General features: G+C 34.2%; 1 protein-coding gene across 1 annotated transcript in view; it reads left to right on the top strand.

Annotated features, from left to right (window-relative positions):
- Positions 1-21062, top strand: part of ZNF608 (zinc finger protein 608) — a 1156357-nt gene that overhangs the window by 359069 nt on the left and 776226 nt on the right. Inside the window, exon 3 of the mRNA XM_079918637.1 lies at positions 19582-19658. The gene's annotated coding sequence lies outside the window, so the exon portion shown is untranslated. The remainder of the gene's footprint in view (positions 1-19581; positions 19659-21062) is intronic.

The following is a 21062-nucleotide window of genomic DNA, read 5'->3' as shown; positions in this document are numbered from 1 at the left end:
TAGAAATTCTCAGGCCTCACCCCAGCCCAATATTTCTGGGGATGGAGACCAGCAAACTTTGTTTTAATAAGTGCTCCAAGTGATTCGGATGCACGTTCAAGTTGGAGAAGCACTGTACTAGATGATTCTAAGCCAAAGGATGTCATGATCTAACTTGATCATTTATCTTAAGACTTCTATAGATTAACCATAAATAGAATGGCCACATGTGTTATATTCTAAATTTGAGCATTTTTGAGACTAAAAGGGGGACTACAATAATTAACAGTTATAATTTATCTACAACAGTTTGTAATTTGGGATTTTCTGGGACAAAGCAGGACATATGAGGCCATAAGCCACTCATTTGTCCTGTAAGCTATTAGAGGCTCTTCTTATAAAAAGGGACCTAAAAATAAAAAGAGATCTAGTCACCAAGGCAGACTTTTATAGATTGAAAAGAAGAGGAAGAGGAAAAGCACTCGAAGTGTAGCTTCCCAGCCTGGGCCTTTCACTCTCATAAGCAATACCCAGCCTGAAGTTCAGAGGAAGAATATCTCACTTGAAAATATAGACAACTTACCATATGTAATCTGAAATGATTTAAAATGAAGCTGGAACTAGAATGGGATTTTTATGGAAGCCTGACCTTTGGTCTTGCTCATTTCATTGTCAAGTATTTTACTGCTGACATTTAGTCTGGGCCAAAGTTTGTCCCTATGCATTTTGGAGTCATGACATTTCATCATGTGGTATTTTGCTTTTGATTAAGGTGCTATGGCATTAGTTGCCTTATAAATTTAATAGTATTTAAATATTTTATGTGAACATGCTCTTTTTAAAAAATGTGCTTATGTAAAGTACTATCTAATTTGATGTAAAATATTTAAATGAGGAATCTCTCAAGAGTAAAATGTTGCTATTATCAAGGATGGGCTGAAATGCATTCTAAACACACTCCACCATAGACATAAAATGGGAGAGCATGAAGTGCAGAGCCTGTGATCAGTGTCTGTGCCTCTTGTACTCTTGTTTCCTCCCTATTACACTGTGAAATGCATCAGACTTCAGGGGAGCTCATTTCAAAATGGTGGAACCAGAGAGAGTGAGGATGACACGCTTCACTATTAAAATCGTTGCCTAAGGAAAATGTAAACTAGCTAAACACAGAAAGAAACACATAATTTAAGCTTGAAAAGAGATTAAGAATTGAATCGGATGCTTCTGAAAGGCAGTCCACAGGCCACCTGCATAAAGGTCACATGGGGAGTACATGAAATGTACAGATAATCAAGGCTGCCTGCCAGACCTGCTGGATCAGAATCTCTGGGCAGGAGACTTAGAAATCTGCATTTTTAATAAGTACCCTAGATGATTTTTATACACACTAACATTTGTGAAGCTTTATGATGTGGACAGTATCCAAAAAATTTATTCAGGGCCACAAAAGGTAAAGATATATAATGGTATATATATATATGGTATATAATGGTAAGATAATTTTCAGTGGTTAGACTATTTTTGGTTTGAATGACTGTACATTAAGGAGAAAGAGGGAAGAAAGAGATATACCAAAACCCAAAGGACTCACTGCAGTAAGTCGGAGGAAATGTTAAAAGCTTGAGAAGCAGCCAGATAATTTCTGGGGGTAGGAGGTTGGTGGAGCCTGCTTGGAGATTTCTTGGGCCTAACTTCACATTGCTAATTTACAATCATATGCTGCATCTGTCACTTTTACAAATCAATGAGAACGCCCACCCTTTAGAGCATGAGGTTACTTGCGATGGTCGCCAGTGTGGGCCCTCCAGACAAGACCTTTCAGGATGTCAGGAAAGAACCTTGGTGATGCACATTAACACACACATGCTCTTTTATGTCACTTCCAATTTACTTTATCTTAAATTGTCAGCAAGAAGAACTCACACCCATATTAATAACTAGAGGTTTGTATTTAAGCCAAGAAAAATAAACCCTGCTGATAGCTCTGCAGACAGCTGGTTTGCTCTAAGTAGAGCCAAAAAAATAACATGGCTCTTTGTATTTGTGGAAATTTTATAATATTTAGGAAAATGAACTGGTGGAAGAATGGTTTCGAGGTCTTTATTTAGGAAAGGTATTTTGAGAAAATAATTGAGCTTATAATTAAACATGATTTTTACTCTAAACAGCAGAAAAAAATACAAACACTATTAAGAAAAAGTCATGATAAGTTTAAACCATCTGGGAATCTAATTGTGCTGAAGAAAGTGGATCTAAGATATTCTTTTTACTTTTCTAAAGACAAATGAAGAAATTAAGATGCTGCTCTGATAATCTAATGCTAATCAAAAAGCAAGAAACTGTTCATGATGAGAAGTGGTTAAGTGGAAATAAGTGCTGGCCATAACCAGACGTGGGACTAAGATATTTAAAAAGTAGACTTCAGAAGTACTTAAAGGAAAAAATCAGGTTTTCCTTCTGTATGAGCCTTAAAAGGGAATGTTGCTCAAGGGGCATGGTAGAAAAATGAACTTCAGTTTATACAATATCCTTTCGAACAAGTGAGAAAATATTTCTAAGGGAACTAAGTTAGCTGCACAAGAAGCTTTATCAAGAACTGGGAATATAAAAGAACATGTAGAAGAGGTGGAAGGAGGGGCATAGGGCAGGGAATGAAAATGAAAGAGCTGCCTAGACTTGGAAGAACAGTGTCAGAAAGGTTCCAGGCCAGAGTTACTGAGGCTTATGGAACTGCTAAAGACAAGGAAAGGCTTGGCAAGCTATGTTCAAAGACAGACTGTGAACAAAGAAGGGATAAGATCACTGCTGGTGGAAAATGGTGCACTGTTAACAGATGACCAGAATGTTTACCAGATTATCAATTTATTGTCCTTTATATGCCGTAGGTCTAGCCCAGTGCCTGTCACCTTTCAAGTATACCACACATGTGGAGGGAATAGATGGATGAGGAGTTCAGGTAGTGAGAGTGATTTCAAAAATAGAAAAGTAGTAGAATAAATATGATTTTTATAGGAGAAATTTCAACACTAAGATAAAGCATGGAGTTAATAAAGGGACTTGGTTATTTTAAAATTACATCTCTCTGCAGACTAAGAATTGACATCCCAAGAGCTAAGAATCTGAAAATTTGATGTGAGAAGTGTCATTAACAGTGTTCAGGATCAAAGTGTAGGAGTTTCAAAGATGCAATCAGAGTACTAATCCACAATTTCAAAAGGGGAAAGAAGATGGATTTGGGATATTTCAGAAGAGTGAAGTGACTGTTTCCACCATAATCTATATTATCTTATGAAACAGAGAATTTGGAATGATTTAGATTTAAAAAAAGGTATTTAGATTCTACTAAAAAAGAAAGGTGTAATCACAAGTAGTAGAATTTATTTTTTGTGGGATTACCTGGTCTATTTATGAGACAATGCTATCATCATTGTGATTTCAGTAGGGCATCCTGCAAAATATTTTTTATATGTAGAGAAAACATGGAGAAGGATTAACTTGGTGATGATACAAACAAATGGATTCATACTTCTCAAACATAGTGCAATAAGATCAAAATGGAATGAGACAGTCCCAAGCTGTGCTATATGACTCTGTGTTTGGCATTGTCTTATTCAATATTTTGAACAGTGATTTCAATTAAATACAAACAAACAGAACAGGTACTTGTAAAATTTGAATTTGACACAAAGCTAGAGACAAAAATAATATTTTACTGCCAGTCCAAGCAAAATGGCATATACTCGTCATCTTAGTTCAGGCTGCTATTACAAAGTACCACAGACTGGGTGGTTTATAAACAATAGAAATTTATTTCTCACAGTTCTAGAGGATGGAAGTATGAGGTCTGGTGAGGACCCTCTTCCAGGTTGCAGACTGCCATCTTCTCACCGTGTCCTCACATGGCTGAAGAGATTAGGGGTCCTCTCTGGGACCTTGTCTTTTATATGGGCACTAATCCCATTCATGAAGGCAAAGCCCTCATAATCTAATTTCCTTCCAAAGTTCTCAGTTCCTAGTATTATCACATTGGAAGTTAGGATTTCAACACATGCCTTTGGGAGGGACACAAACATGTAGCCTTAAGACTCATCTCTTCCTTCTCCTCTCCACTAAGTGTAACTACATACCCTAAAAGCAATACAAGGCAACCAGAGGAGAACTCTGAAAGGTGGTGTGGTAGGTTGAATAATGTCCCCCACAGATGTCTACATTCTAATGCCCAGAATAAGTATGGGCATTAACATAACAAACATGTTACCTTACCTGGTAAAAGGGACTTTGCAGGTGTGATTAAATTAAGGATCTGGAAATGAGAAGATTATCCTCGATTATCTAAGAGGGCCCAGTGTGATCACAAGGGTTCTTGTAAGAGTGAGGTAGGTTTTTAGTATAGTCTGAAGTCAGGGAGCATGATTCTTCCAGCTCTGTTCTTTTTCAAAATTGCTGTGGCTATTCAGGGTCTTTTGTGTTCCCATACAAATTTAATTTTTTAAAATTCTAGTTCTGTGCAAACTGCTGTTGGTAATTGGATAGGCATTGCACTGAGTCTGTAGACTGCCTTGGGTAGTAAGGTCATTTTAACAATTTTGATTTTTCCAACCCAAGAACATGGTATCTGTGTTTGTTTCCATCTGTTTGATCATCTTCAGTTTCTTTCATCAGCATCTTACAGTTTTCCAAGTGTAGGGGTTTTTTTACTTCCTTAGGTAGGTTTATTCCTAGGTATTCTGTTTTTTTTTTTATGGGATTGTTTCCTTAATTTTTCTTTCTGATAGTTCATTGTTAGTGTTTAGAAATGCAACAGATTTCTGTATGTTAATTTTGTATCCTGCAAATTTACCGAATTCATTGATGAGCTCTAGTAGTTTTCTGGTGGCGTCTTTAGGATTTTCTATGTGTAGGATCATGTCATCTGCAAATGGTGATGGTTTTACTTCTTCCTTTCCAATTTGTATTATTTTTAGGTCTTTTTCTTCTCTGATTGCTGTGGCTAGGACTTCCAAAACTATGCTGAATAGAAGTGATGACAGTGGGAATCCTTGTCTCGTTTCTGATCTTAGAGGAAAGGCTTTCAGCTTTTCACCATTGAGTATGATCTTAGCTGTGGGTTTGTCATACATGGCCTTTATTATGTTGAGGTATGTTCCCTCTCCACCTGCTTTCTGAAGAGTTTTCATCATGAATGGATGTTGAATTTTATCAAAAGCTGTTTCTGCATCTATTGAGATGATCAGTGCGACCAACAAGGGATTAATATCCAAAATATATAAACAGCTTATACAGCTCAATATTAACAGGCACATGTAAAGATCCTCATCATTGCTAATTATTAGAGAAATGCAAATCAAAACTATAATGAGATATCATCTCACACCAGTCAGAAAGGCCATCATCAAAAAGTCTACAAATAATACATGCTGGAGAGGGTGTGGAAAAAGGGAACCCTCCTATACTGTTGTTAGGAATGTAAATTGGTAATTAATTTTGGAGAACAGTTTAACACTTTCCTTTAATACTGTACATGTAACTCTCATATGATGCCACAATTGATCTCTTGGGCCTTTATCACAGAGAAATGAAATCCATGATCAAACAGAAACCCATATATAAATAATCCATAATAGCTTCATTCAAAATAGCCCCAACTGGAAACAACCCAGATGTCTTTCAATAGGTGACTGGTTAAATTTTCAGTGATACATCTACGGCATGGAATATTACTCAATAATAAAAAAGTATAAACTTTTGATACATGGAACAATTTGTATGGATTTTGAGATAATTATGCTGTTACAAAAGCCAATCTTGAAAATTATTTTGATCCCCTTTACATAACATTTTTAAGAGGCAAAATTATAGAAATGAGAATAGGTTAATTGTTGTCAGGGGTTGGGGATGGTGAGAGGAGTGACTATGAAATGTCATTATAAGACATCTTTTTGGAGATGGAACTGTGTCTTATATTGACTATATCAATGTCTGTATCTTGCTTGTAGTATAGTTTTGCAAGATGTTACCACTAGAGGAGACTTCTAAAAGGTACACAGGATATCTCTGTATTATTTCTTACAGCTACATGTGAATCTGTCTCAAAATAGTTTAATTTTTAAAAAAGGACTTCATGGAAAACAAACCAAAAATAAATTTCATAGGTGATAGAATATTCAGCAGCACTCCTAATAATTTCCTCAGCTGTTATTTGTCATAAAAAGTTTTTATTTGTCCTTTGTTTTTAATAGATATTTTCACTGGGAATAGAATACTAGGATGACTTCTAAAATTTTTTCCCTGCCTTAAAGATGTTACTCTACTGTCTCCTGGCTTGTACAGTTTCTGGTGAAAAACATTGTTCATTTGTATGTAAAGTTTCTTTTTTCTCTCTGACTTCCTTTAGGACTTTCTCTTTCTCTTCGATTTTCAGCTGCTTGAATATGAAGCATCAAGGTCTAGTTCTTTGGTTATTTTTTTCTGCTTGAGGTTTTCTGCACCATTTCAGCAATCTTGAAAACATGAGCTAAAATCAAGTTTTGGGAATAAGTCCTTCACTCAGTTGTAGGAAAGCATTTCTAAATGGCAGATTAAGAACCTCTGAAAATCCTTTTCTCCATAAAAGTACCAAGAACAGTACAAAATGGTCAAAATCAACATTTTCCTGAACTCTTCAAATTAACCCAAATCTTACAAGAGTCAAGGAACATTTATTCAAGAAAAATGGCCGAATCTCAGTATGAACAGCAGATAATGCTAGATGAACTTGCCTTATAGCCATGCCCTTCTTCCCAGCTTGATGGAATCCTTGAAAATAATTAGCCTCACAGCCATGATAGCTGTGAAAACCAGAGCCTAGCAGCCACTTTAGGGACAAAATCTCTCTGAAGCTGCCCTAAAATCCGTATCACTAAAGAATTGTCACTCGAGTTGCATGACAGCTCTCTGTAAAAGCTCATTTTAAAGGATTTGTCTTTATTTGACTTGACTCAAAACTCACTCGGTGAGAAAGGCCCTACCCACAGAATGTTTGTTGAAAATAGTATAAAAAGTTTAGAAAAATTTGTTGAACAGAAAGTGTTGAAGGAGAAGAAGGGCAGGAAGAAGCGGAAAAAGAAGGAGAAAGATCATCTTGACTGCTGCAATGAAAATACAATTTACCAGTGGAAAGAGAACAGAGACACATCAAATAATAAGAGGACTGAGAAGGGATTGTTGTAGTTAGTGATATGGATATTATTGTGTATCTCAACAAGAGCAGTTTTAATGAAGTGGGAAGGGCAAAAAGCCTGATTGAAGAGAGGTTAAAGGAGAATGAGAAAGGAATTACAAACAAGTATAATCTTAGAATCATGATATTTTGGTGTTTCCAGAACTTTAGTGAGCCACCTCATTTTGTAGGTATGGAATGGAAACCCCAAGAAACTGACCTGACGAAACACATAGCTTTTTAGTGGCAAATAAGGAGCTAGCGCCCACATTTTCTCATTCCCATTTTAAATATCCTCCCGTCACACAAGATTGCCACCTTCTGAAAAAAAAAAAGGTAAATTACTTTTGTTTACTATTAGCTACAAACAGAGGTTCTGGACTTTAGAAATAAAATATTTTTGCTTCATTCAAGAAGAAGCCAGCCATTATTTTGGTTATGACATTCTGAAAAAGGTGAAAATACAGGAATTGTTTCCCAATTCCTTTTTTTTTAATTTGTGTTCTGCTTTTCAGAGGCATAGCAGATGATTTCCCCCTAAGTCTTCATTATACAGATACCATATTCAGCTACTCTTTGAACTATGAGTGTTAGCAGCAAAAAGACAATTTCATTTTGTATTTTGGTCACTTTTTTTCATGGACTTAAGTCCGCAAAAATATATTATCTCTGGTTCTTAAATCTTTTTGCGCAGAGTGAGTTGTATTTTGTTTTAGAATAATAAGAATTGAATTTCTCTTTTTACTCAAAATCAAAGCCTTCTAAAGGTCTTTCTGCACCTCCTCCCAACCTCTTACCCAGTTTTGATGTTCTCCACAGAATATAGGCGGGTGAATAATATCAAGTTTTATCTATATATCACCCAGCTCAGCATGATTTCATAGAAGAAAATGGAAAAAATAATCCACGGTGGTCAAGCAACTAAAGACTAAACTTGATCCATAATTAAACAATATATTCACATGGCCAAGCAAAGAGCTCACAGCTCCTGTTAATCTCTGATGTTCTTTTACAAGGCTTATCTCCATTTGAAAGCTTTCTTTTAAAGCATTTCTTTGGTAATAGTCTAAATTATTCCCTGCTTCCAATATTAATTTTCATTATATATTTCTAGTGCATTCTATACAATGGAATAGAAATATTTTATGCAGATTTTTAATTAAGATTAGTCAAAGCCACCATGCTAATAATAATAACAAATAGACACATAACACACATATACACTGTGTAGTTCTGGCTCATTAGATAGACTATGTGGCAAACAGCAATCAAAGCATCATTTCTTTGAACATTTACTTTAATTATGATACTATATACTACATATAATATTTATTCTAGGGGTATGTAAAGGATTTTAAGATGAAAAAGCATAATTATGGTAATTATGATTTGAGGGCCTTCTTTCTTGAATACTTCCTTTGGAGGTGCCATGAAAAAATATTAAGTAGAAAAAGGCTCTGGGCATGAACAAGCACTTCGTTTTTTAATAATCCTCAGCATATTCAATGCTGCTGGCCTATTAGCATATTGTCATTTCTGCTTTTTGCTTTTTCTTAAAAAATCCATTTACATAATTATGTAGAGTGCAGTCTCTCTTTCAGATTCTTCTTGGGTGTGGAGTGCTTAGCACTGCATATTACTACAGGAGATAAGCTTCTGTAGATACACATGACTTTGGATCTGAAAAGAAAATAAATTTATGTTTTCTATCTTATTTCTGACTTCTTTGTGAAGAGGAGAGCTTTGTCACATTAGAACAATGAATGTTAAATTGTCTTATTTTCTTTCCAAAATTTCATATAAATCATATAAAAGTACATACATATACACAGGTGTTAAGTTTTGTTGTGATGAGGAATAGTTATATGAAATCCTGACCTCTACATTTATTTCTCAATTTCTATTCAGGTACATAAATGAGGTATGAATACATAATTAAGATAGAAAAAACATTTTGTCAAATAGTGGGCTAGTTTCCAGTGATCCTTAAATAACACACACACAAACACATTTATATACATATAAATGTACCCTCACATGTGATGAATTGCCTACACAGGGAAAAATATTTCTTAAATGTGCGATAAATACTTTGAATGGAACTGTTCCTTTATACCAGTTTTTAGTACAATCATTTTATTGCCTTTATAAAAAATGCCTATTCATATATATAAAAAGAAGAAAAAGCAAAGCAAGATGGAAATTTCCAGAAAACGAAACAAAAATTTACTACGAATCTTACCACCCATCACCTAACATTTAGTTTTAGTGACCAGTCTCCCTTTATTCACACATGAGCCGTCTAAAAGATAGGAATAGTTTAGACATTGCAATGGTATCATGCAGAGTGTTTTAAACTTAAAATTAAGCTTAACTGTATTTAATTGAAGAAAAACAAGTGAGACAAAGAATTATGTGTATATGTGTGTGCAGCACATGTACATGTATGCAAGACATACCTGTTAAAGATAGCTTTTAAATTGAGAATAACAAAATTTAGTGTCTTCTACCTTTAGCATAATTTCCAGTTTAGTAAAAGGCATTATGTAGCTTACAGAATAGTTGGGAGAGAGCTGGGGGACCAGGTTCATGACTAATATTCAATGAAGAATATGCAGAACCATATCAAAGATCAAATATGACTAAGAAGATACTACCACCACTTCTACCATTCACATCTGAGATACTAGAAATGCTGTTTGCCAAGTGTTACTAAAATCTGAACATATTTGGCCATCTATTCCAGAAAACAAACAAACATAGAAATAACAAAACTAAACACAGCTGGGTTTGTTAACATTTCTTGTGTCCATTTTTTTGGAATTGAAGACACCTGTGAAAGCTTCTGTCTAGTAGATCCTAGGCCATTTGCCTGTACTCTAGCTCCATGGCAGCTAGAGAAGCAAGGGTTCTGGATTGTACCTAGGGGAAGATGGGACTCATAAAATGGGACTTTGTCATTTTGTTGGAATTTTGAAGTATAGGATGGTCACAGTGACAGTTATCCATTACATATCTCGTTTCCTGATCTTTTTTATTTACTTCCTCCTTTTCAGGGAGTACACTCAATAATACTTACTGAGAAATTGTACATGTGAGGTAATAATATTTTGAGCACATGTCTGAAAAGAGTTATTTTTAACTATACATTTCAAGTTTGAAAAATATTTGACTCCCTGATAAGAAATATGAGAAAAATACCACTCATACTTCCTCCCACATTTGATCTTTTAACTTTCATTTTTAATTATATTATCATTTTAACATTTCCAAGAAGTATAACATTCACATTAGATTATGTAACTGTAATTACTTTAGTTCTTTAATCTTCAGTGTTCACATAAGTGGATTCAACTCTCATTAACCATGCTTTTCTACAGTTTCTATTTTCCTAAGCTTTTGATTTTGTGTTATCTCTTGTTTGGCTAAATATCATTATGCAAGAGTGAGAAGTTCTATCTTTTACTTTAAATATAAAAGACATTTACTACGTACAAACTTGGGGTAACACTTTTTCTTAGAAATGTATAAGTATTTCTACACTTTTTCTAGAACTAAGTATTTCATTGGAGACCTCTAAAGACCACCTGACATTCCACTTTGAATGTGACTTGCTCTTTCATTCCTTCACGAATCCCCATATGATTCTTTTTTATCCTTAAAGGCTGAGGAATTTGCCAGAACATATGTGTGTACTTATATCAATCTCTCTGTATCTGTTTTTCCTGGAACACTTTGAGACTCAATCAGTAGATTCAAGCCTAACATATTTCAGGACAGGTTAACTGTGTACTTGAATTTTGTGATACTTGTTCTGTTTTTACGAAAACAAGTTATATATAGTTCAGTATCCTTTGTGGTAGCCATAATTTTCTCCATAATCATGTTCATGTTTTATTTTGTTTTCTACTATTTTATTTATGAGATTTACTTTAGCCTATCACATGATACTTCTTTAAAAATTGAAGTATAGTTGATTTACAATATTATGTTAGTTTCAGGGGTGCAACATAGTGATTTGTTTTTGTTTTTTTGCGGAATATATTCCATTATAGGTTATTACAAGATATTGGATATAATCCCCTGTGCTATACAGTAAATCCTTGTTGCTTATTTATTTTATATGTAGTAGTTTGTATCTTTTAATACCATACTCCTAATTTGTCCCTCCCCCACCTCCTCTTTGGTAACCATAAGTTTGTTTTCTATGTTTGTGAGTTTGTTTCTGTTTTATATATAGATTCATTTGTATTATTTTTTAGATTCCACACATAAGTGTTATCATACGATATTTGTCTTTGTCTGACTTATTTCACTAAGCATTCATGTTGCTGCAAAGGCCAATATTTCATTCTTTTTATGGCTGAGTAATATTCAATTATGTATATACATCACATCTTCTTAAGCCAATCATCTGTTGATGGGCACTTGGATGATTTCCATGTCTTGGCTGTTGTAAATAGTGCTGCTATGAACATTGAGGGTGCATGTATCTTTTCAAAGTAGAGTTTTCATTTTTTCTGGATATATACCCAGGAGTGAGATTGCTGGATCATATGGTAGCTCTATTTTTAGTTTTTTAAGGAACTTCCATATAGCTTTCCATAGTGGCTACACCAATTTACATTCCCACCCAGTGTAGGAGGGTTCCCTTTTCTCCACACCCTCTCCAGCTCTTATTATTTGTAGACCTTTTAATGATAGCCATTCTTACAGGTGTGAGGTGATACCTCATTGTGGTTTGGATTTGCATTTCTCTAACAAATAACAATGAGAAGCATCTTTTCATGTGCCTGTTGGCCATCTGTATGTCTTCTTTGGAGACGTGTCTATTTAGGTCTTCTACCCATTTTTTGATTGGGTTGTTTGTTTTGTCAATATTGAGTTGTATGACCTTCTGCATATTTTGGATATTAACTCCTTGTTGATTGCATCGTTTGTGAATATTTTCTCCCATTCTGTGGGTTATCTTTTCATTTTGTTGATGGTTTCCTTTGATGTGCAAAAGCTTTTAAGTTTGATTAGGTCCCATTTGTTTACTTTTACTTTTATATCTATTGCCTTGGGAGAGTGATCTAAGAAAATATTGGTACAACTTATGTCAAATGGTATTTTGCTTATGTTCTCTTCTAGGAGTTTTATGGTGTCATGTATTAAATTTAGGTCTTTAAACCATTTTGAGTTTATTTTTTTACATGGTGTGAAGGAATGTTCTAATTTCATTGATTTACATGTAGCTGTCCAACACCACTTGCTGAAGAGACTGTCTTTTCTCCATCATATATTCTTACCACCTTTGTCATAAATCAATTGACCATAAGTGTGTGCATTTACTTCTGGGCTCTCTATTCTGTTCCGTTGATCTCTGTTTTTAATGCCAATCCATGCTCTTTGGATTACTGTAGCTTTGTAGTATAGGCTGAAGTCTGGAAAGGTTATACCTCCAGTTTTGTTCTTTTTCCTCAAGATTTTTTTTGGCAATTCTGGATCATTTGTGGTTCCATATAAATTTTAGGATTATTTGTTCTAGTTTTGTGACAAATGTTGTGGGTATTTTGATAGAGATTGCATTAAATCTGCAGATTGCTTTGTGTAGTATGGCCTTTTTAAGAATATTAATTCTTCCAATCCAAGATCATGGGATATCTTTCCATTTCTTTGATCATCTTCTGTTCCTTTATCAATGTTTTATAGTTTTCAGCTTAACTCTTTGGTTAAGTTTATTTCTAGGTATTTTTTTTTTGAATGTGATTTTAAACAGGATTGTCTTTTTACTTTCTCTTTTTGATAGTTCATTATTAGTATAAAGAAATGCAACAGGTTTTTGTATATTAATCATACCCTTCCACCTTGCTGAATTCATTCATTAGTTCTAGTAGTTTTTGTGTGGAGGCTTTAGTGTTTTCTATTTAGAGTATTATGTTATCTGCAAATAGTGACAGTTTTACCTCTTTCCTTCCAAGTAGGATACCTTTGTTTCTTTTTCTTGTTTGAGTGCTGTGGCTAAGACCTTAGTATTATGTTGAAAAGAAGTAGTGAGAGTGAGCATCCTTGTCTTGTTTCCGAGTTTAGTGGGAAGCTTTTCAGCTTTTCACCACTGAGTATTGTGTTGTCTTTGGGTTTGTCATAAATGGCCTTTATTATGTTGAGATATGTTCCCTCTATATTCACTTTGGTGAGAGATTTATCATGACCAGACCTTGAATTTTATCAAATGTTTTTTCTGTGCCTTTTGTTAATGAGATATATCACACTGATTGATTTTCATATGTTGAACCATCCTTACAACCCTGGAATGACTCCAACTTGGTCCTGGTGTGTGATTCTTTTTATGTATTGTTGGATTCAGTTTGCTAATATTTTGTTGAGGATTTTTACATCTTTATGCATCAAAGATACTGGCCTGTAATTTTCTTTCTTTCTTTCTTTCTTTGTAGTGTTTTTGTCTTGATTTTGGTGTCAAGGTGATGGTGGCCTCATAGAATGAATTTGGGAGTATTCCCTCCTCTTCAGGCTCTTGGAATAGTTTGAGAAGAAATAGGTATAATTTCTTCTTTGTATGTTTGGTAGAATTCCCCAGTGAAGCAACCAGTCCTAGACTTTTGTTAGCAGGTCATTTTTTAATATTACAGGTTCTATTTCACTTGTAGTGATCATTCTATTCAAATTATCTGTTTCTTTTTGACTCTGTCTGGGCAGGCTGTATGTTTCTAGAAACTTGTCCATTTCTTCTGGTTGTCCAATTTGTTGGCACATAGCTATTCTTAGTATTTTCTTGTGGTATTGCTTGTTATTTCTCTTCTTTCATTTCTTATTTTATTTGCATTTTCTCTCTTTTCTTCTTGTTGAGCCTGGCTGGTGGTTTGCCAATTTTGTTTATATTTTCAAAAAACCAGATCTTGTTTTTATTGATTTTTGCCACTGTTTTTTTTTAAATCTCTATTTTATTTATTTCTTCTCTGATCTTTATTATTTCTTTCCTTCTGCTGAAAACTTAAACCTAAATAAGGAAAACAGATATCCAAGTACAAGAAGCACAGAGGGTCCCAAACAAAATGAACTCAAAACAGACCACATCAAGACATATCATAATTAAAATAACAAAAGTTAAACATAAAGAGAGGATTCTAAAGGCAGCAAGAGGAAAACAAAGAATTATTTACAAAGGAATCTCCATTAAGCTGTTAGCTAATTTCTTTACAGAGACTTTGCAGGCTAGAAGCGAGTGGCATGATATATTAAAAGTCCTGAAAGGGAAAAATCTGCAACCTAGGTTACTCTACCCAGCAAGATCATCATTTAGAATAGAAGGAGAGATAAAGAATTTCTCAGACCAGCAAAAACTGGAAGAATTCAGCAGTACTAAACTTACCGTAAAAGAAACACTGAAAGGTTTTATCTAAATAGAAAGGAAGAAAGAATATGTAGGAAAGAAAAAAAAATCACAACAGGAAAGACATATACAGTAAGGATTGAAGATCACTTAAATAAGCTAGTACATAAATCAAGAAACAATCAAAAAGATGTAATAGCGATTATAACTACAATAAACAGTAAAAGGATAAGCGTGAAGACATCATGAGGACATCAAAAATCACAAAATGTGGGGGAGAGAAGTATAAAAATGTAGATATTTTAGAATGTGTTTGAACTTGAATGACTTATCAGTTTAAAGTCATTTAGGTATCAGTATAGTTGTGGGTCAACATACTTGAACTTCATTGTAACAACAAATCAAAAACAGACAGTAGATTCACAAAGACCAAAAAGAAAGGAACTCAAGCATACTACAGAAGAATATCATCAAACCACAAAAGGAAAAACAAAAAGAAGAAATAAACAAAGAAGAACTACAAAAACAACTGGAAAACAAGGATTAAAATGGCAATAAGTACATACCTATTATTAAAGTAATAATTATTACTTTCAATGTCATTGGACTAAACACTCTGATCAAAAGACATAGAGTGACAGGTTTGATTTTGAAAAAAGAACCTATAGTATGCTGCCTACATGAGACACACTTGAGGATGAAAGATATGCAGGGACTAGAACTGAGGAGATGGAAAAAGATATTTCATGCAAAATGGTAACAAGAAGGCAGAGGTAGCAATAGTCATATCAGATGAAATAGACTTTAAAAGAAAGGCCATAAAGAAAGACAAAGAGGTATTATATTATGATAAAAGAGTCAGTACAAGAAGAGGCTATTACACTCACTAACATATATACACCCAGTATAGGAGTACCTAAATATATAATATTTAGGTATTAATAATACCTAAATACCATTAATAATTAATAATACCATTAATAATACCATTAATAATACCTAAATATATATATATTAACAGACATAAAGGGAGAAGTTGACAATAATGCAGTAATAGTAGGAGACTTTAACACCCCACTGACATTAATGGACAGATCATCCAGACAGAAAATCAATAAGGTAACAGAGGTCTTAAGTGATACAGTAGACCAGTTAGACTTGCCATCTACTGGACACTAAACCCCAAAATCCCAGAATATGCATTATTTTCAAGCATGTTTGGAAAGTTCTCTAGGATAGACCACATACTAGGTAACAAAATAAGCCTCAACAAATTTAAAAGAATAGAAATTATTTCAAGCATCTTTTCTGACTACAACAGTATAAAACCAGAAATCAACTGCAGAAAGAAAAGCAGGAAAAGAGCAAACACATAGAGACTAAACAACATGCTACTAAAAACCAATGGGTCAATGATGAAATCAAAGAAGAAATCAGAAAATACCTTGAGACAAACAAAAATGAAAACACAACTTTGCACAATCTATGGGATACACCAAAAGCAATTCTAAGAAGGAAGTTCATAGCCATACAGGCCTTCCTTGAGAAACAAGAAGAATCTCAAATAAACCACCTAACCTACCACCTAAAAGAATTAGAAGAAAGAATAATATCCACTCTACTTTTGACTTTGTTTTTAGTGATGTTCATTTTTATGTGATGTTTTTAATGTGACTTTCAGAACCATTATATTTTTATTGTTCACTTTCATTTCTTTTCTAAGATCTGTAAGCTCAATTTTCAATCCTTTCTCCCTTTTAGAGTCCTTCATATGAATACTTGTGACTCTTTTCCCATTTTTAAAATTTAAGGTAATTATGCTACCCATGATTTCTTTCTGTTTTTTTTTTGACAGTACCTGTGTTTCTCTGAATAATTCATTTTATGATATCTTTTCTTTATTTCTTTAGCACATTTAATCTTATTTTAAAAGCATACTTTATTTAAGGTGTGGTTTATTATATTAGAGCTTTTATGGTTACTTGAGAGACACATCTGGATGGCCCTGGGGTCCTTCCCCCTTTTAAGAGCTGATCTGAGAGCTGGTTCAATGGACTGGTCTGGGCTGCAGAGAGCCAAGGTCTTTAGCTCTGGTCAGCATTCTTGGCATGCAGTCTGTTTCCAGGGCTTTTCATTTGCACATCTTGAGCTTTGAAATGCATATTCCCTAGCTTTGTCCCAGAGCCCAGAGATCACTTGATATATTTCTTGTTGCTTAGTTTAGAGATCAGCAAACACTATAACCGAAAGACTAAATCCAGCTGGCTGTTTTTGAATGGAATATGAGCTAAGAATAGTTTTTACATTTTTATGCAGTTGAAAAAAATCCAAAAAAGAATAATTCATGAAGCATGAAAGTTATATGAAATTCAAATTTAGTGTCCCTAAATAAAGCTTTATTAAAAAACAGTCCAGCTCATTTATTCATGTACTGTCTATGCTGCTTTCATAGTGCCACAGTGGAGTAGAGTAGCTGCAACAGAGAACATATGGCCCACAGAAGCTATTTCTGCATAAAATACATGCTATTTGGCCCTTTACAGAAAAAGTTTGTCTACTCCTAATTTAGAGAAACTAGGTGTTCCCAGATCCAATGCTAAGCTTACCCGTAAATATGTAGCATGGTGTTAGGTGCATGCTCACTCATGGAGTACTCAGTTGTATGTGCAACATGTTAAGCTAGCAAGACCCTCCCTCCTATGACTTTGACTTTGATGCATAAAAACATCTATGTCCATCCCAGGTTAGAGAAAAATGAAAGTATGGGGGTATGGGATCTATACTCACTGTACTAGTTCTCTGCTTATAAAATTTCCATAAATAGATTCTTTGTTATATTGGGACTGTATGATGGTAGTGATGTGTGCATGATATTATTGATCTTTGAATGTTAATTACTGCTAGTAGGAGGTCATGTTGGGTCAAACCGGTCATGTGGTGGCTGGAAGACCTAGAAGAATCTGAAGAAATTCACACCCTCTATTTTGTTTTTGATGTTTTTTGTACACACTTTTTTTTTCCTTTTGGTCTTTCATCTCTTCCTTCCCCACCATTCTGAGATATCAAACTGCATCTTCACTGGGACATTTTTTTCATCTTTCTAGACAACCCTAGAACTCATAATTAGTCAGGATCATTTGGTATGCCATCTTAACTATGGGAAAATCTGTATATAGTCCCTGATCCCTCATTTTGATTATCATTTAATGGTATTTGGCAAGTGATCTTAAAAAAATTGTTCTTTGAGTCATGACAGTTTTCTTGCTGCCCTTGTGATGGAATGTTTTCTTCTATCATTCGTTGTTTTTTCTTGGTGGTGAGATTTGAACAAGCAGAGGGAAGGAAAATTTTCTTCTGCCATTTTAACTAGAAATTCCAGGCTGTTTTATATCCTTATAATTTCTCAGAATCCTGTATAATTCATCTTGCTCTATGCCCCTGAATTGAATTTGTCCTGACATTAAACTATTAAGAATTTTAGCTGTGCAAGAAAAATCACTAAGACTTATTTAAACTTTGTAATTTGACATTCCTAGGACTATCCTTTCAATTGGATATACTAGGCTTATACTAATAAGAGTGGTCACTTAAGTCCTTTGTAAATATTAATATAACACTCACTATTTCTTCCACTAGAAAAAAATAATGTTGACTCCCAAAGAAATTTGAGTGATAATTATAAAATACTTTGCTCAGTTCCCCAACATCAGCTGCCAAGAGTGGTTTCATTTATTCTTTAAACCAATTAACTTATTCATTCTAATTTTTGTAGGCTGCAGTACTTTTAGGACATATTGTATATACCTCCCAGAATACTCCTTAGAAATTGCATGTGTGTAATTTTCACGTGAAATATTTCTGATTGAACTTTATTGTGAATTCCATTTAGACAAGGGTATCAGGATTTTCTTTTCTTTCTTTCTTCTTATTTTTAAAATGATATTTTTTTATAAAATGTTTTAGGGGATAGTTAGCCAAGACCAAAGGAATAAAATGCCTCAGAATGTCAGTGGTTTATGGGATAACAATATGAATAACATACAAAGAGAGTTTTTGAAAGGAAAACTGCCTTAAGAACAATGAACCACAAGATATGAAGCAGTGTAGACCCAAGATCTAGTAGCGCATTTGTCAGTGAAAACAAATACGATCTTTAGAGATTTATTTTCTCTTGAGTACAAGGAAAAGTCAAAATATTTACAGAAGGATGTGAGCCATGCTTGAAATTTTTAAAAAATTGTTTTACTTTTGTTTAGAATTCCTTGATGTCTAATAAATATTGTTTTCTAAGAAAAGATAATATTTAAATTTTAACTATGATGAATCAAAACTTCTGATTAGCTCTTTTAAAAATTCCTCCATTTCCCCAGTTGAGTAGAATTTATGGGTATAAAGGAGGAATTATTCAAAGATGGCACAGCACAAATTGGGAAAAGACTCTCATGATTAAGACAATAGAAAAAGAAAAAAAAAAACATGTTTATTGGAGTTTTTCCCCAATACTTTAATGAATGAGGATGTTGACAGCAATTGCTTTCTTCCCTGCCCTAGTAGTAGAGAATCATTAAACTGAGATAAAAAATAATGCACACTGCAGAGATTTACAAAAATTCTACATTTCTACTGATCTTAATTCATAGCTAAGTGTTGGAATATTTTTACAGTGCCAGTTCTCTTTATATAGTTTGTCTTTTGTTATTTATAGCATTGTAACTTACAATCCATTATTGACAGCCACAGTAAACAAGTTCTTTAATAGGATTTTTTTTCCTTATTTAAAGCTCAGATTTTTAGTATTTATATATAGCTAAATAAATTTTATGTTGACTCTTTCATATAATGATTTAATTAAAAATCAGTTTATCCCATAATATGGGGTTATGGTTGTTGGGATATATTGCTTAAATGAATATCCTACATCACATATTTGTTTAATAAATAATATAATATGACATAAATACTGTGACATTTCTCAACCTAGAGGTTTTATTATCCTCCTTTTTATTGCCTTCTTCTATGTCATGAACTTACGTATCATTATGAATACCCATAGATGATGTTTTCTATTTAGGAATCAGTCTCTATACGGGAAAGAAAATAGGAAAGTGGAAATGGACAAGAGCTATTGCATCCATGAAATGGTAACATGTAAGTACTATTAATAAACTATTATATCCCCATTGTAGGAAGGAATATTGAAACAGTTGTGTTGTTAATTATATAGAACTATATATAACTGAAAGGAAAAAATTAAGAAGAAAATGGTATCTGAATACTTCCAAGTTCCATTAAATACTGTAATCCAATTTATGCAAAAGTATGCTATTCCAAGTCCCCAAACTTCCTTTCCCTCATAGATATTCATGTGAGGCACTTGAAAATGTGCTTTTGATTCTAATTAGTAGCAATAAATAGAAAAATATTTCTTTGGATTTATCAAAAAAATATTAAACTCCTGCAGCGAACGTCTTTCATTTCCAGGTATGATGAATTACCGTTCTATAGGCCAAAGTTCCTTCTTAGAGTAAATGTACAAGTTAAATAAAACATAAAAATCTTCTGTTTGAAGCTTTTAGAGAAATTCCAAGGCAATAAGGTATTAAAGAGCCAGATTTCTAGATGGAAGTGAATTAGAGAGTGGGAAGTTGACATTGTGCAAGCCACTTTTCTCATAGTGGCATCTGCTGATACTTCTGGCTGAGAATATGGAAGTAGGTCACAGATAAGAATCAGAGCAGCTAACAATGCTTCTGGCAATTTTCCAAGGCTAGAGAGACAAAAATTAGAATCTAAAGCCCAGGACTTCCAAGATAGTTAGGACTTAAGGAACTAAGATCCAGAGTGAAGGAGATGTGCAGAACTGAGCCTTATACTTATGGTTTCCCTCAAAATGCATTTCCAAATATATAAACTTCAAGGGAAAAATGCTAAGAAGGTACGCAGAGAACTTTTGAAAAGCAGAATCAACTTTTCAACTGTGTCACTATGCTGAAGAGCAAAAATTGAGGATTAGACTCTTCCAAAGAAGATAGACCCTAGTAAACAATCAGTTGAAACCCTAGAAGAGTTATACAGCAGAAGAGGGTGTGAACCAAGGATGGACAGAGTCTTTATGAAAAATATAATCTAGGGCTTCCCTGGTGGCGCAGTGGTTGGGAGTCCGCCTGCTGATGCAGGGAACGTGGGTTCGTGCCCCGGTCTGGGAGGATCCCACATGCCGCGGAGTGGCTGGGCCCATGAGCCATGGTCGCTGGGCCTGCGCGTCTGGAGCCTGTGCTCCGCAACAGGAGAGGCCACAACAGTGAGAGGCCCGCGTACAGCAAAAATAATAATAATAATAATCTAGTCTGGTACCAGCACATTCTCTGGTTTGATTGAGGTAAACTGTCTTCACTTTCTGTCTATTACAAATTGAGGTGAAGTATCTCTGGAGGAAGATGTTATCAAGATTCTCAGCAATTTTTCATACACAGTGTCTCATATTCAATTCAAACTTACCAGGCATGCAAAAAATACATCAAGAGGAAAAATGGAACGTATGATAGAAAAAGA

Source organism: Stenella coeruleoalba, assembly GCF_951394435.1.
Source record: "Stenella coeruleoalba genome assembly, chromosome: 3".
Lineage (NCBI taxonomy): Eukaryota > Metazoa > Chordata > Mammalia > Artiodactyla > Delphinidae > Stenella > Stenella coeruleoalba.
Note: the sequence above shows the minus strand (reverse complement) of the source record. Positions and strands in the feature narration are given on the sequence as shown.